The sequence below is a fragment of the Rutidosis leptorrhynchoides genome, chromosome 2 (assembly GCF_046630445.1).
Source record: "Rutidosis leptorrhynchoides isolate AG116_Rl617_1_P2 chromosome 2, CSIRO_AGI_Rlap_v1, whole genome shotgun sequence".
NCBI classification, from domain to species: Eukaryota; Viridiplantae; Streptophyta; class Magnoliopsida; order Asterales; family Asteraceae; genus Rutidosis; species Rutidosis leptorrhynchoides.
In genome coordinates this window covers 622,810,568-622,825,032 of record NC_092334.1, presented here as the reverse complement: position 1 = coordinate 622,825,032, position 14,465 = coordinate 622,810,568, and the positions used below count along the sequence as shown (strand labels likewise).

General features: G+C 39.9%; 2 long non-coding RNA genes across 2 annotated transcripts; both read right to left on the bottom strand.

Annotated features, from left to right (window-relative positions):
* Positions 1-820: 820 nt before the first annotated feature.
* LOC139893578 (uncharacterized) lies at positions 821-3,526 on the bottom strand. Its single transcript, XR_011774617.1, has 3 exons — positions 3,217-3,526; positions 1,608-1,666; positions 821-1,031 (listed from the first exon to the last, which is right to left on the bottom strand). It is a non-coding gene; the product is annotated as an uncharacterized lncRNA (long non-coding RNA).
* A 3,035-nt stretch (positions 3,527-6,561) lies between these two features.
* LOC139893577 (uncharacterized) lies at positions 6,562-9,516 on the bottom strand. Its single transcript, XR_011774616.1, has 3 exons — positions 9,207-9,516; positions 7,576-7,634; positions 6,562-6,999 (listed from the first exon to the last, which is right to left on the bottom strand). It is a non-coding gene; the product is annotated as an uncharacterized lncRNA (long non-coding RNA).
* Positions 9,517-14,465: the final 4,949 nt, after the last annotated feature.

Here is a 14,465-nt window from a genome sequence, read left to right as displayed (position 1 = left end):
CAAATATGACACTTTTCAACATATCGAGCGATATCTGTTTTCATTGTCGGCCACCAATACACTGTTTTCAAATCATGATACATCTTATTACTACCAGGATGTACTGTTAATCTGGATTTATGAGCTTCTGTTATGATTAATTCCCTCAAATCTCCAAGCTTAGGTACCCAAACACGATTGTTTAAGGTCTTTAGTCTACGTGAGTCATCAATTAAGTCCACTTTTTGTTTGGTCATTTGTTCAGATTTAATATGTTCGTCCTCCAAAGCACAGGCCTGAACGGTTCTTAAGCTGTTAATGAAATCTGAAGTTATATTCAACGAAGGAATTTCACATTTTCACTTGACTTTTTACGACTTAGTGCATCTGCAACCACATTCGCCTTACCCGGATGGTATTTAATTTCACAATCATAATCTTTGATCAACTCTTGCCACCTTCTCTGACGCATATTCAATTCTTTCTGTGAGAAGATACGCTGCAAACTCTTGTGATCTGTACAAATAACACAATGGGTTCCATACAAATAGTGTCTCCATAGTTTCAAAGCAAACACTACTGCAGCCATTTCAAGATCATGCACTGGATAATTCTTCTCATGAACTTTCAACTGTCGCGAGGCGTAGGCAATTACTTTATCTCTTTTCATTAATACACAACCCAACCCAGCATATGACGCATCACAGTATACCACGAAGACGTCTGAACCTTCTGGTAAAGCTAACATTGGTGCCTGATGTAACACTCTGATTTTTTTTTTTTTTTTTTTTTAAAACACAGCGGCCAAGACGTTTTTTTAGAAAATCGGGCATGACCCGTTCGTAAGTCGGACAACCGGATAAACACATTACCTGTTTAATATTACAATTACAGCTTATTAAATATAAATAGTCCATATATATACAAAACAGGTTTTTTAACCCGACTCGACTGATGTAATAAAAAGACACGACATCAGAGGCCCGACTCGTCAAACATATCTTCCGGCATCCCATCTTCACCCTGGTATCTAACATGCACTCATACTGAACCTGCAAGGGTGGAAATGAGGGGGAATTAGCATAACTGCTAAGTGAATGGAATCTATCTAATGGATCAAGTATAAGCATCAATCCAGCAACCACATAAAAGTATGCTAACGTCCTAACAGCATACAATCAAAGACAATGACAATATGAGGATCGGCGGCTTGTACGAGCACACGACTCCTAGTTGATCGGGCTAGAGTCTACCGATAGTCCTCGCTACTCGATTCACAGTATAGTCATTCGGACGCAGGAGATGCGTCATTCAAACTATACTCCACAATCAGTAGCCTTTGGACCCAACCTCCCCAGGCACGGTTGACCTCATATGGACTCTAACCTCCCTAGGCTCGGTTATGAGTCCCCAGCCTCCCCAGGCCCGGCTGGCGTCAAACACGGTGCACATAATATCACACAATATCATCAACATGTAATAATTCACTAACATGTTAACCATTATCTAAACATGGCAATCAAATATCTAATCATGGAAATCGGATATAACCACAGTCTAATAAAATAGAGTAAACGACAGTAGCGCGGCTTGCTACTCAAACTCTATCCTTAGATAGACCCACTCACCGATAGCCAGCTGAACTCGATAGTCTAATATCACCGAGTCTTCTCCTCGTCCGTATCACCTGAGGATAACACTGAACAAGTTAGTAATCTATACCACAATACTAACTATACTACACGTATATATATAAATCATATATAAGATAAACACCATACATCAACCATGTTAACAGACAGTTACTCTAACGGTCAGTCCGATGTTCTCAGTTAACGCCCACTTTCATGCAATCTAACTAAGTGGAAGTCATAACAAGTCAAACTAAAACCAATCTAGTCAACCGAGTCATACTACACCCAAATTAAGTCCACTTAGGTCGACTAAGTCCACATAAGTCAAACCAAGTCCAATTGGGTCAAATTAACACCAATTAGGTCAAACTAGGTCAAAACGGGTCAATCTAACCCATTTGAGTCAAACTAGGTCAATTATGACCAAACTAAGTCACATTAGGTCAAACTAACCTAATTGAGTCAAACTAGGTCAAATATGACCAAACTAAGTCACATTAGGTCAAACTAACCTAATTAAGTCAAACTAGGTCAAATATGACCAAACTAAGTCACATTAGGTCAAACTAACCTAATTAAGTCAAACTAGGTCAATTATGACCAAACTAAGTCACATTAGGTCAAACTAACCTAATTGAGTCAAACTAGGTCAATTATGACCAAACTAAGTCACATTAGGTCAAACTAACCTAATTAAGTCAAACTAGGTCAAATATGACCAAACTAAGTCACATTAGGTCAAACTAACCTAATTAAGTCAAACTAGGTCAAATATGACCAAACTAAGTCACAATAGGTCAAACTAACCTAATTAAGTCAAACTAGGTCAAATATGACCAAACTAAGTCACATTAGGTCAAACTAACCTAATTAAGTCAAACTAAGTCCACATATGACCAATTAAGTCATACTAGGTCCAATTAGGTCAACTAATCACCAATTAACCTAAACCGACCCAATATTCACTTTTCTATATATGTACATGCATATTTAATATCTAATCATACATGTATACATATAAAACCCGCATATACATATATATAAACACATATGCATAACATACAATCTATACATATATATATATATATATACATATATATATATATATATATACATATATATATATATATACACATAACACACATATATATATATATACATAATTCAACATAAATGCATATAGATATAAAAATCATCAAATATGGGTCGGGTGTCCACTCGGGTAAACCAACATGCAAACGGGTCAAAGGAACCGAACCACCGCCGCCACCCGACCACCGGCCGCCAACCGCCACCACTGACCACCAGCTGCCGCCGGCAGTCATGGTGGCAGCTGTGGCAGCCCACCGAACAGCAGCAACAGCAGCTTTTAGCTGCTGTCCACACCTATGGTACTCCAAATTTTGTTGTTTCTTGCTATTTCAAGTCCAATACAAATCCATAAACAAACACTAGTAATTATCTAAGTATAATCTAGCATAAAACAAGCAATTACATCACCCAATTCCAAGATTCAAACATAAAATTATCACTTTCATCTTTTATTCACCAAACTAATATAAACCCTAAAATAACAATGATTAATGCACAAAAGAGGACTAACCTTGTTAGAAAAGCAAGAAGGCATGAATTAAAGCTTGCAATTTTTCCAATTTCTACAATAATAAAAAACTAGGGTTTCATGGTGGTGATGGTGGTGGTTCGTGACAGAAAAACAAGAGGAAGAAGAGAAGAAAAATCACCACTTCAAGCTTGCAATATTTAGTTGATCACCTTCATTAATTAAAAGTTAGGGTTCCTTGTATAAGTGTGTGTGTATGTGTCGATTGGAACCAAGGGGAGGGAAGACCAAAACAGCGTACAGTAAAAAAAACAAGGGGAGAGGGCAACGGTTTTGGCTAATAAATGGGGATTAAATCCCATTCCCGATAAAACACGGGTATTTACCTGATTTTAAAAAACACAACTCACTACGGTCGGGAGTCCAAACGAAGTCCAAATTTAATAAATAAAATATATTCGCGACCCTTGTCACAAAACGTATCTTTTGGACCAATAATATTTTAAAAACACGCATTTAAAAATTAAATCATTTAAAATGCCATTTAACGCGCTAACGGACAAAAAGGTCAAAAACGTAATTTCACCTAGGCCCGTTATTAGGATGTTACAAATCTACCCCCCTTAAAGAGATTCCGTCCTCGGAATCTGGTCAAGCTAAGTCAACAAAGGTCACGGGTATTACAAACACCCTAACGGCCCACAACTAGACCTAAGTCAACAATCTCACAAAACACACTTGACATCCACCTATCCAAACTCAAAAGTCTAAGTCAACTCACCGCAAGGTAGGTCTACCACTGAAGGGTCAAGACTCGCTATAAACAGATCTGCAAACTTAGTTACGTAATAGGTTCTCCGAATTCCGCATTCGGACCTAAACTTCACGTACTAAACTTTAGAGTCGCCTCTAACGATTCACTATAAAGCGTCTGTCACTCATGACTTAGGGGTATCACAAGTCATGCTCACCAAAATTCCCGAGTCAACTCAGTCTAAAACACGAACAATATGCCATTGATCGCTTTGAAACACTCAAACTTAGCTAATCCGACGCTAAAATCCTGCTAAGTCAAACCAGGTTACTCTAAATTACCCAAGTTTCGTAATCTAATACCTTTATCAAACCGCGAAATTCGAGAATTCCGTCAAAATTCACTCATCTCAGTCCAACTCACTCCTCGAAGGACCACTAAACCACACGGTTCTGAGTCAAATCTAACCACTAAATCACAGTTTCCAAGTATAGAATTACCGTCATCCTATACCAGAAGTGATTATCTGCGGGTTGAGTCTGCTAATTAACCTTAATTTACCTGTCTGGTATCACTAAAGTTACATCTCAGAGGTTATCACTAGGTTAAGATTCCTTCAGAATCCTCAATCCAAACCTATTTAATCAACAACTATACCAAGTCTAGGTACATTACCTCCGTCAGTACCAATTCACCATAGTCAAATTTCGGTCTAAACCTTCCGAAATTCCAAACAGACTACCAATCACTGTGTCTCTTCCGACTCTCGAAACTACTGTATGATTCACCATGATGTATTCCGTTGGCCAGGCGTAATACATCATCCCAAATCATACCTTCATTTCGGTATCTCGGAGTAAGACCCTAAGTGAATCCACTAATCCATCACGAAGTATAGCTATTGAACCCTTACAAAATACCAGGCTCGGTCAACCCTCTTGAGGACCTTATCATGACTTCTCTGCTCGCTATCGAATGGACCATCTCTTGATCACATACGTTCCGTACAGTCCCATCATAACAAGTCACGATACCTCCTAAACATGGTACTACCTACTTTCACCATTTCGTCCCTAGGTGACACTACTAGTAACTTAGGTTATAGCCGAACACAATCTCAACCTTAGGGCCAACTTACTCTCAACCCTCAGTCCGGTCAACGTCCGTCTCTACCTACTCTAGAGACTCAAGTCACGAGAACTACCTGTACTTACTTTCTAAGCGTCACACAAAGTCAAGTCAGGTCAAAGAAGGAAGACAACTCCTTAGGACAACCCTACTGGTCCTACTCGACAAATCCACTCATATTAGGCCACTGTCGGGTCCAATTACATCTACCGGGTCTGTCACTGTCTATCAAGCATACAGGCTACGCGTCACTCGACCATGAACTATGGTTCAAGTCTCCGGTCGCGTCATAAAGGAATTATAACCATAGAATAGTCTCTATGGGTCACTACGTGTGTCCCAACGGTCAACAGTCAACAGTAAGAACGTAGACCATCCTTAGGTCTTGATTCCTACCAGCCTCTCTAGCATAGCAGCATACTAGGTCCGAGCTAACAAGCCAATGGGTTGCATGTACTACAAATACGATCTCATCTAGCATGACAACTTATTCCACTATCTAAGCCACTATGCGCTACTAAGTAGGAAACTAGTCTAAGACCAACTACACAGTTTCCACTATAACACACAACAGATATTTAGCATACAAATCCACATTGACGACACATACAAAGCAACTACAAACTACCAACGGTAATAATAGAAATACTGAATGTAACACACGTACCGTTAGTCGGGCCGTCAATGCATTACCAATCTCTGACAACCTCTGGTATGCTCCACCGTATCCACTGTAGGGTTCCTTCTCTCATGTCCGATCACAAGAGCAGAAGATCACCCGGCTGATGAAATTTGTGCCCCTGACCCCGCCCCAGACTCCACCTCTGAACTGTCAATCACTGCAATGCTCTGTGTCCCGAGCACTGTCTGATCCAACTGAAGTTGTCCCTGCAGGGTAACTACAGAATTCCTAGTCTATCTTACCCTAACCCACTTACATGGCCGCCAAAGGTCTATATCTCAAGGTGAGACGACCCGTACCTTGTCACACCATAAAATTACCCAGCCCGTATCACTCCGTCTTGGTCCTTTTTACTGAGTTAAGTTTACTAAACCCCTTTTTTTTTTAATTATAAAATAATTTTATTCCGTGATACCAAAGGGTCAACTACCCACCGACCGTCCAACTGAACCCTTATTCAGTATCATTATTAATATTTTATTATTTTCTTTATTGTTTATTTTACCCAACACTGTTTCACCTAAGTGAAACCGAACACCCGTCCGACACTGGCTAACCGTTTAATTCCAGGGTAATACATGTGTCAACCGACACTAACGATTCTTACTCAGGGTACCCGACCAGAATCCCTTGGTAACAGCCCTTACCACCCGGTCATCGGTCCGTATGACCCTGACATCTGACTCTGGTCTTCCTAACCTGGGACGCATCTGTAATCTGAAGCTCATCTGAAGCTCTGCCTGTTTCCGGGGCGTGGGGTCTGTCACCGTCACTATCAGCCGTACCTGTACTGCACAACATCTCACACCAAAGCTTAGTATAACACTGGTTAGCTTCCTACAACTAACACCGTTATACCTATCACATTCACTTGAACCGTCCCCCAAGATATGTTTGACTAAACTCACGGTTCGGGAACGTGTCACTTCCGCGAACACGCTGCCGAACCTATGCTCTGATACCAAGTTGTAACACTCTGATTTTTTTTTTTTTTTTTTTTTAAAACACAGCGGCCAAGACGTTTTTTTAGAAAATCGGGCATGACCCGTTCGTAAGTCGGACAACCGGATAAACACATTACCTGTTTAATATTACAATTACAGCTTATTAAATATAAATAGTCCATATATATACAAAACAGGTTTTTTAACCCGACTCGACTGATGTAATAAAAAGACACGACATCAGAGGCCCGACTCGTCAAACATATCTTCCGGCATCCCATCTTCACCCTGGTATCTAACATGCACTCATACTGAACCTGCAAGGGTGGAAATGAGGGGGAATTAGCATAACTGCTAAGTGAATGGAATCTATCTAATGGATCAAGTATAAGCATCAATCCAGCAACCACATAAAAGTATGCTAACGTCCTAACAGCATACAATCAAAGACAATGACAATATGAGGATCGGCGGCTTGTACGAGCACACGACTCCTAGTTGATCGGGCTAGAGTCTACCGATAGTCCTCGCTACTCGATTCACAGTATAGTCATTCGGACGCAGGAGATGCGTCATTCAAACTATACTCCACAATCAGTAGCCTTTGGACCCAACCTCCCCAGGCACGGTTGACCTCATATGGACTCTAACCTCCCTAGGCTCGGTTATGAGTCCCCAGCCTCCCCAGGCCCGGCTGGCGTCAAACACGGTGCACATAATATCACACAATATCATCAACATGTAATAATTCACTAACATGTTAACCATTATCTAAACATGGCAATCAAATATCTAATCATGGAAATCGGATATAACCACAGTCTAATAAAATAGAGTAAACGACAGTAGCGCGGCTTGCTACTCAAACTCTATCCTTAGATAGACCCACTCACCGATAGCCAGCTGAACTCGATAGTCTAATATCACCGAGTCTTCTCCTCGTCCGTATCACCTGAGGATAACACTGAACAAGTTAGTAATCTATACCACAATACTAACTATACTACACGTATATATATAAATCATATATAAGATAAACACCATACATCAACCATGTTAACAGACAGTTACTCTAACGGTCAGTCCGATGTTCTCAGTTAACGCCCACTTTCATGCAATCTAACTAAGTGGAAGTCATAACAAGTCAAACTAAAACCAATCTAGTCAACCGAGTCATACTACACCCAAATTAAGTCCACTTAGGTCGACTAAGTCCACATAAGTCAAACCAAGTCCAATTGGGTCAAATTAACACCAATTAGGTCAAACTAGGTCAAAACGGGTCAATCTAACCCATTTGAGTCAAACTAGGTCAATTATGACCAAACTAAGTCACATTAGGTCAAACTAACCTAATTGAGTCAAACTAGGTCAAATATGACCAAACTAAGTCACATTAGGTCAAACTAACCTAATTAAGTCAAACTAGGTCAAATATGACCAAACTAAGTCACATTAGGTCAAACTAACCTAATTAAGTCAAACTAGGTCAATTATGACCAAACTAAGTCACATTAGGTCAAACTAACCTAATTGAGTCAAACTAGGTCAATTATGACCAAACTAAGTCACATTAGGTCAAACTAACCTAATTAAGTCAAACTAGGTCAAATATGACCAAACTAAGTCACATTAGGTCAAACTAACCTAATTAAGTCAAACTAGGTCAAATATGACCAAACTAAGTCACAATAGGTCAAACTAACCTAATTAAGTCAAACTAGGTCAAATATGACCAAACTAAGTCACATTAGGTCAAACTAACCTAATTAAGTCAAACTAAGTCCACATATGACCAATTAAGTCATACTAGGTCCAATTAGGTTAACTAATCACCAATTAACCTAAACCGACCCAATATTCACTTTTCTATATATGTACATGCATATTTAATATCTAATCATACATGTATACATATAAAACCCGCATATACATATATATAAACACATATGCATAACATACAATCTATACATATATATATATATATATATACATATATATATATATATATATACATATATATATATATATATACATATATATATATATATACACATAACACACATATATATATATATACATAATTCAACATAAATGCATATAGATATAAAAATCATCAAATATGGGTCGGGTGTCCACTCGGGTAAACCAACATGCAAACGGGTCAAAGGAACCGAACCACCGCCGCCACCCGACCACCGGCCGCCAACCGCCACCACTGACCACCAGCTGCCGCCGGCAGTCATGGTGGCAGCTGTGGCAGCCCACCGAACAGCAGCAACAGCAGCTTTTAGCTGCTGTCCACACCTATGGTACTCCAAATTTTGTTGTTTCTTGCTATTTCAAGTCCAATACAAATCCATAAACAAACACTAGTAATTATCTAAGTATAATCTAGCATAAAACAAGCAATTACATCACCCAATTCCAAGATTCAAACATAAAATTATCACTTTCATCTTTTATTCACCAAACTAATATAAACCCTAAAATAACAATGATTAATGCACAAAAGAGGACTAACCTTGTTAGAAAAGCAAGAAGGCATGAATTAAAGCTTGCAATTTTTCCAATTTCTACAATAATAAAAAACTAGGGTTTCATGGTGGTGATGGTGGTGGTTCGTGACAGAAAAACAAGAGGAAGAAGAGAAGAAAAATCACCACTTCAAGCTTGCAATATTTAGTTGATCACCTTCATTAATTAAAAGTTAGGGTTCCTTGTATAAGTGTGTGTGTATGTGTCGATTGGAACCAAGGGGAGGGAAGACCAAAACAGCGTACAGTAAAAAAAACAAGGGGAGAGGGCAACGGTTTTGGCTAATAAATGGGGATTAAATCCCATTCCCGATAAAACACGGGTATTTACCTGATTTTAAAAAACACAACTCACTACGGTCGGGAGTCCAAACGAAGTCCAAATTTAATAAATAAAATATATTCGCGACCCTTGTCACAAAACGTATCTTTTGGACCAATAATATTTTAAAAACACGCATTTAAAAATTAAATCATTTAAAATGCCATTTAACGCGCTAACGGACAAAAAGGTCAAAAACGTAATTTCACCTAGGCCCGTTATTAGGATGTTACACCTGACACAGTAGCTGTTTCAAAATTTGAAAAGCCTTTTCCTGTTCATCAGTCCATCGAAATGCTACATCTTTACGAGTCAACTTAGTCAACGGGCCTGCTATTTTAGAAAAATCTTTGATAAACCTGCGATAATAACCAGCCAATCCCAGAAAACTCTTAATCTCAGTCAGAGTCTTTGGAGAATTCTAATTCATTATCGCTTCTATCTTTATCGGATCAACCTTTATACCTTCAGCACAAATCATGTGACCCAAAAACTGCACTTCACGTAACCAAAATTCACATTTTAAAAATTTTGCAAATAGCTGCTCATGTTTCAACAAATTCAAAACCTGTCTCAGATGTTCAGCATGTTCACTCTCTGTCTTTGAATACACTAGTATATCGTCTATGAACATAATCACAAAATTATCTAAGAACGGACGACACACTTATTCATTAGATCCATGAAGACTGCTGGCGCATTCGTCAACCCAAACGGCATGACAAGAAATTCATAATGACCATACCTTGTTCTGAACACTGTTTTCGGTATATCTGATTCAGCAACACGAACCTGATGATACCCGGATCGTAAGTCTATCTTAGAAAAGAATGAAGCACCATGTACCTGATCGAACAAATCGTCTATTCGAGGTAACGGATACTTATTCTTCACTGTTCTTTTGTTCAATTCATGATAATCAATACACATACGCATTGACCCATCTTTCTTTTTAACAAACATTACCGGAGCACCCCACGGTGAAGAACTCAGTCGGATAAACCCACGATCTAATAACTCCTGAATCTGTGACATCATTTCACGAATTTCAGACGGCGCTAATCGGTATGGAGCTTTTGCAACTGGAGTTGTTCCAGGAACCAACTCAATCTTATATTCGACTTCTCTTACCGGCGGCAGACCTGGTAACTCATCTGGGAACACTTCGGGAAATTCTGATACTATCGGAATATCAGCCACTATTTTCTTTTCTTTCTTCGCATCAATCACATATGCAAGAAATGATTCACAACCCTTTGCCATCGAATTTTTCGCTTTCATCATGGTTATCAACGGAAAATTATACCCGCCCCGCTCCCCTCGGGCCACAACACGGGTTCCATCGGTCGAACGAAAGGTAATCATTTTCCTATCACACTTAATATTAGCCCTAAGCAAGCTCAGCCAATCCATTCCTAATACTATATCAAAGCTAGGAATAGGTAACACTAAACAAGTCACCGGGAAAGACTTCCCTTCGATCTCCATACAAACCCCAGACACATATGTTGTGACGGGTGTGGTCTTACCATCGGCTACTTCTACACTAACCGGCTTGGGTAACACAGTAGTCGGTAAATTCAACTTAGCACAGAAATCTAGGTACATAAAACACCTATTGGCACCACAATCAAACAATACGCGAGCAGGTATTGAGTTGATTAGAAACATACCAGTGATCACTTTGTCGGTTGCCACAGCATTCTCGACCGACATCTGAAAAGCTCTAGCCTCTACTGTTGGAGGGTTCTTCCTCTTCTGCCCACTCGAGGCAGTTGACCCTCCGGCTGATGCCGAACGCACCCCTGACCCTACCCCGGAACTACCACTCTTCGACGGATAACTAACTGCACGATGCCCTGGTTTGTGACAACTCCAACACACACTATTTGGATACGGACATGCTGAAGACTCATGCCCAACAACACCACACTTTAAACATCTTCTTGTAGCCTCAGAACACTGACCACTATGAGAAGATCGACACGTGTGACACCAATTTCCTTTACCTGATCCAGACCCAGAACTACTCTGACCACTTTTACCCTTCGATTTAAATCCACTAGACTTCTTGGATTTAGATCCTGATTGACCTGATACTTGCCCACCTTGTTGTAGCACATTACCAAACATTTTATTTTGGCGGCCTGTACATCACTTTCTACCATCTTAGCCATCACAACAGCTTGAGACAATGATGTAGTTGTTCTAACAAAAGTTCGGTACTCTGGCAAAATGATATTAACAAAATGTTGGATACGAGACGCTTCGTCTGGCACCCATTGTTGTACAAACCTCAGTTTATCCATATACTTCTCTACTACCTCATCGATCGTCATTTGAGGTGTCATCTTCAATTCAAGAAACTCAGTCTTGATTCGATTCATATCAAACGGATTACAATACTATTCGCATAACTTCCCATGAAACTGCTCCCACGTGATCATACTCACTTGCTCTTTTGGTATACTAGAAATCAAAGAATCTCACCAAATCATAGCCCTACATTTCAACATTCGACTAGCATAAGTTACTTTCAGCTCGGGTTCACACTGACACGCTTCAAATACCCTTTTAATTTCTCGTAACCAATTGAGAGTTACTGTCGGATCAGTACTTCCAGAAAACTCGGAGGGTTTGCAAGCACGGAAGTTCTTATAAGTACACCTTTTGGATGGTTGCATGTAAGGTTGATGAAACAGTTGCATCTGGTATGGGTTCATCATCATGGGATATTGGTAAGTAAAAGTGTTTTGCGGTGGCATATAGTTTTGGTTAGGTATTTGATTCTGAAACTGGTTCTGGTGCACATTAGGTATCGTTTGGGATTGCGCGGTTGGAAATCCAGGCGGTGTATCATCATTTCCAGAATGCCTCGCTAATTCAAGCTCATTAATTTTGTCTTCAGCCTCTTTTAGCTTGCTTTCTAACTGAAGAATGTAACTATTCTGATCATCATCAGACTCAACACCCTCTTCTGGTGCTCTGAATGTTCCGGGGTTGGATAGGCCAGTTGCGTTTGTATCAGCCATACCTGTGCTACAAAATAGCTCACACAAAAGCTTAGTGGATAACAGTTAGTTCAATCACAACTAACATACGTATATCCTATTTTCACTTAGCCCCCCACTCCCACAGACATGTTTGACTTGCCTCAGGGTTTGGGAACAAAGTACGCACCTGCACTTGCTGCCAAACCTTGCTCTGATACCAACTTGTAACACCGGCCATTTTTTTTAAACACAGCGGAAGACTTTATTAACAAACACACTATAAGACACGTCATTATATTAATCTGAGTAATTACATTTAAGTTTACACAATGGTGTTATGTTATTACAAAACATTATTTATACAAAAGTCAACATCAGAGTTGGGTTGTCAAACATGTCTTCTGCATCAGCACCTATCCCAACTAGCAGTACCTAAACCTGCAAGGGGGAAATATGTGGGGGATTAGCGCACAGCTAAGTGAATGGAATCTATCTAACAGATATAGCTTAAGCCACACACAAGCTATATACATCAACAACACCTGCTAACTACCAACTAGCATACAATAAGACAATATGAGGATTAGCGGCTTGTACGAGCACACGACTCCCAGCTGATCGGGCCTGAGTCTACCGATAGTCCCTGCTACTCAATTCACAGTATAGTTATCCAGATGCAGGGGATGCATCGTTCACACTATACTTCACAATCAGTAGCCTATGGACCCAACCTCCCCTAGGCACGGTTAACCTCATACGGACTCTAAACTTACCTAAGCACGGTCTCGAGTCCCCAGTCTCCCTAGGCCCGACTGGTGCCATTCACACAGTGCACACATAATTCACATACAACATCAGGCATACTATATTATTCTAACCTGGCAATTTCTACACTATGCATGGTAAAAGAGTCAACCACAGTAGCATGATATGCTACTTAAACTCTATCCGGAGATAGACCTACTCATCGAATACCAGCAACTAGCTCAGATAATCTATCACTGAGCGGATTCCTTATCCTTATCACCTGAACATAAGGCAAATCAAGTAAGTTTCTGTTCATTAACACAAAACAACACAGTACAGAAAATCAGTCACAAAAAGCGCCACAAAAAGGTCTACTTAACACTTATGCATTTTCAGAATTTACATCCTGAAAATCATAAAAACACACGAACAGCATAACGGCTATAATTCAACACTTAGTAAAAATTTCACTGCCTATGACCATTGGTCGATGGTCCCATCCATCGGCCGATCGTCAACACACCATCGGTCGATGGTCTCCCCCAATCGGCCGATCGTCAAATTACATCAGTTGGTCAGAATTCATACACCATCGGTCGATGGTCCTGTCCACCGGCCGATCATCCATCTCCATCGGTCAATGGTCAACGACCATCGGCCGAAGGTAGTTCATCAGCTGCAACAGCAGCAAAGTGACGGGTTTCAACCCAAAATCACCAAATCTCGACTTTGGACACGTTTTTAACTCAAAACTGAACACAACTCGTACACTAAACTTTTTGGAACATAAACCCACAATATTCAAACACAAACAACATCAATTTCTACCAATTTGACACAAAACCCCATTTTAACAAAACCTAACTTAAAAATCCATTTAATCACAGATTTGATCGTGAAATCTTACAAACCTTACCTTGTTAGAATCACAATGACACAAGGAACGTTTTGACACCAAAATCAAGCTTCAATTCGAGATCAAATTATTTAGGGTTTGAGATGGTGAGGTTAGGTTTAGTGAGAGAGAGTGAAATGAAAAATCAGGAAACTTCAAGAAGGGAGCTGGTCACCAGCTATTATTTATGTTAAAACACAATACCCCATCACACACGGGTATTTACCAGTTATCTGGTATCTTTCGCACAAGATTAGGTAACCCAAACGAGGTCCAATTAAAGTAAACA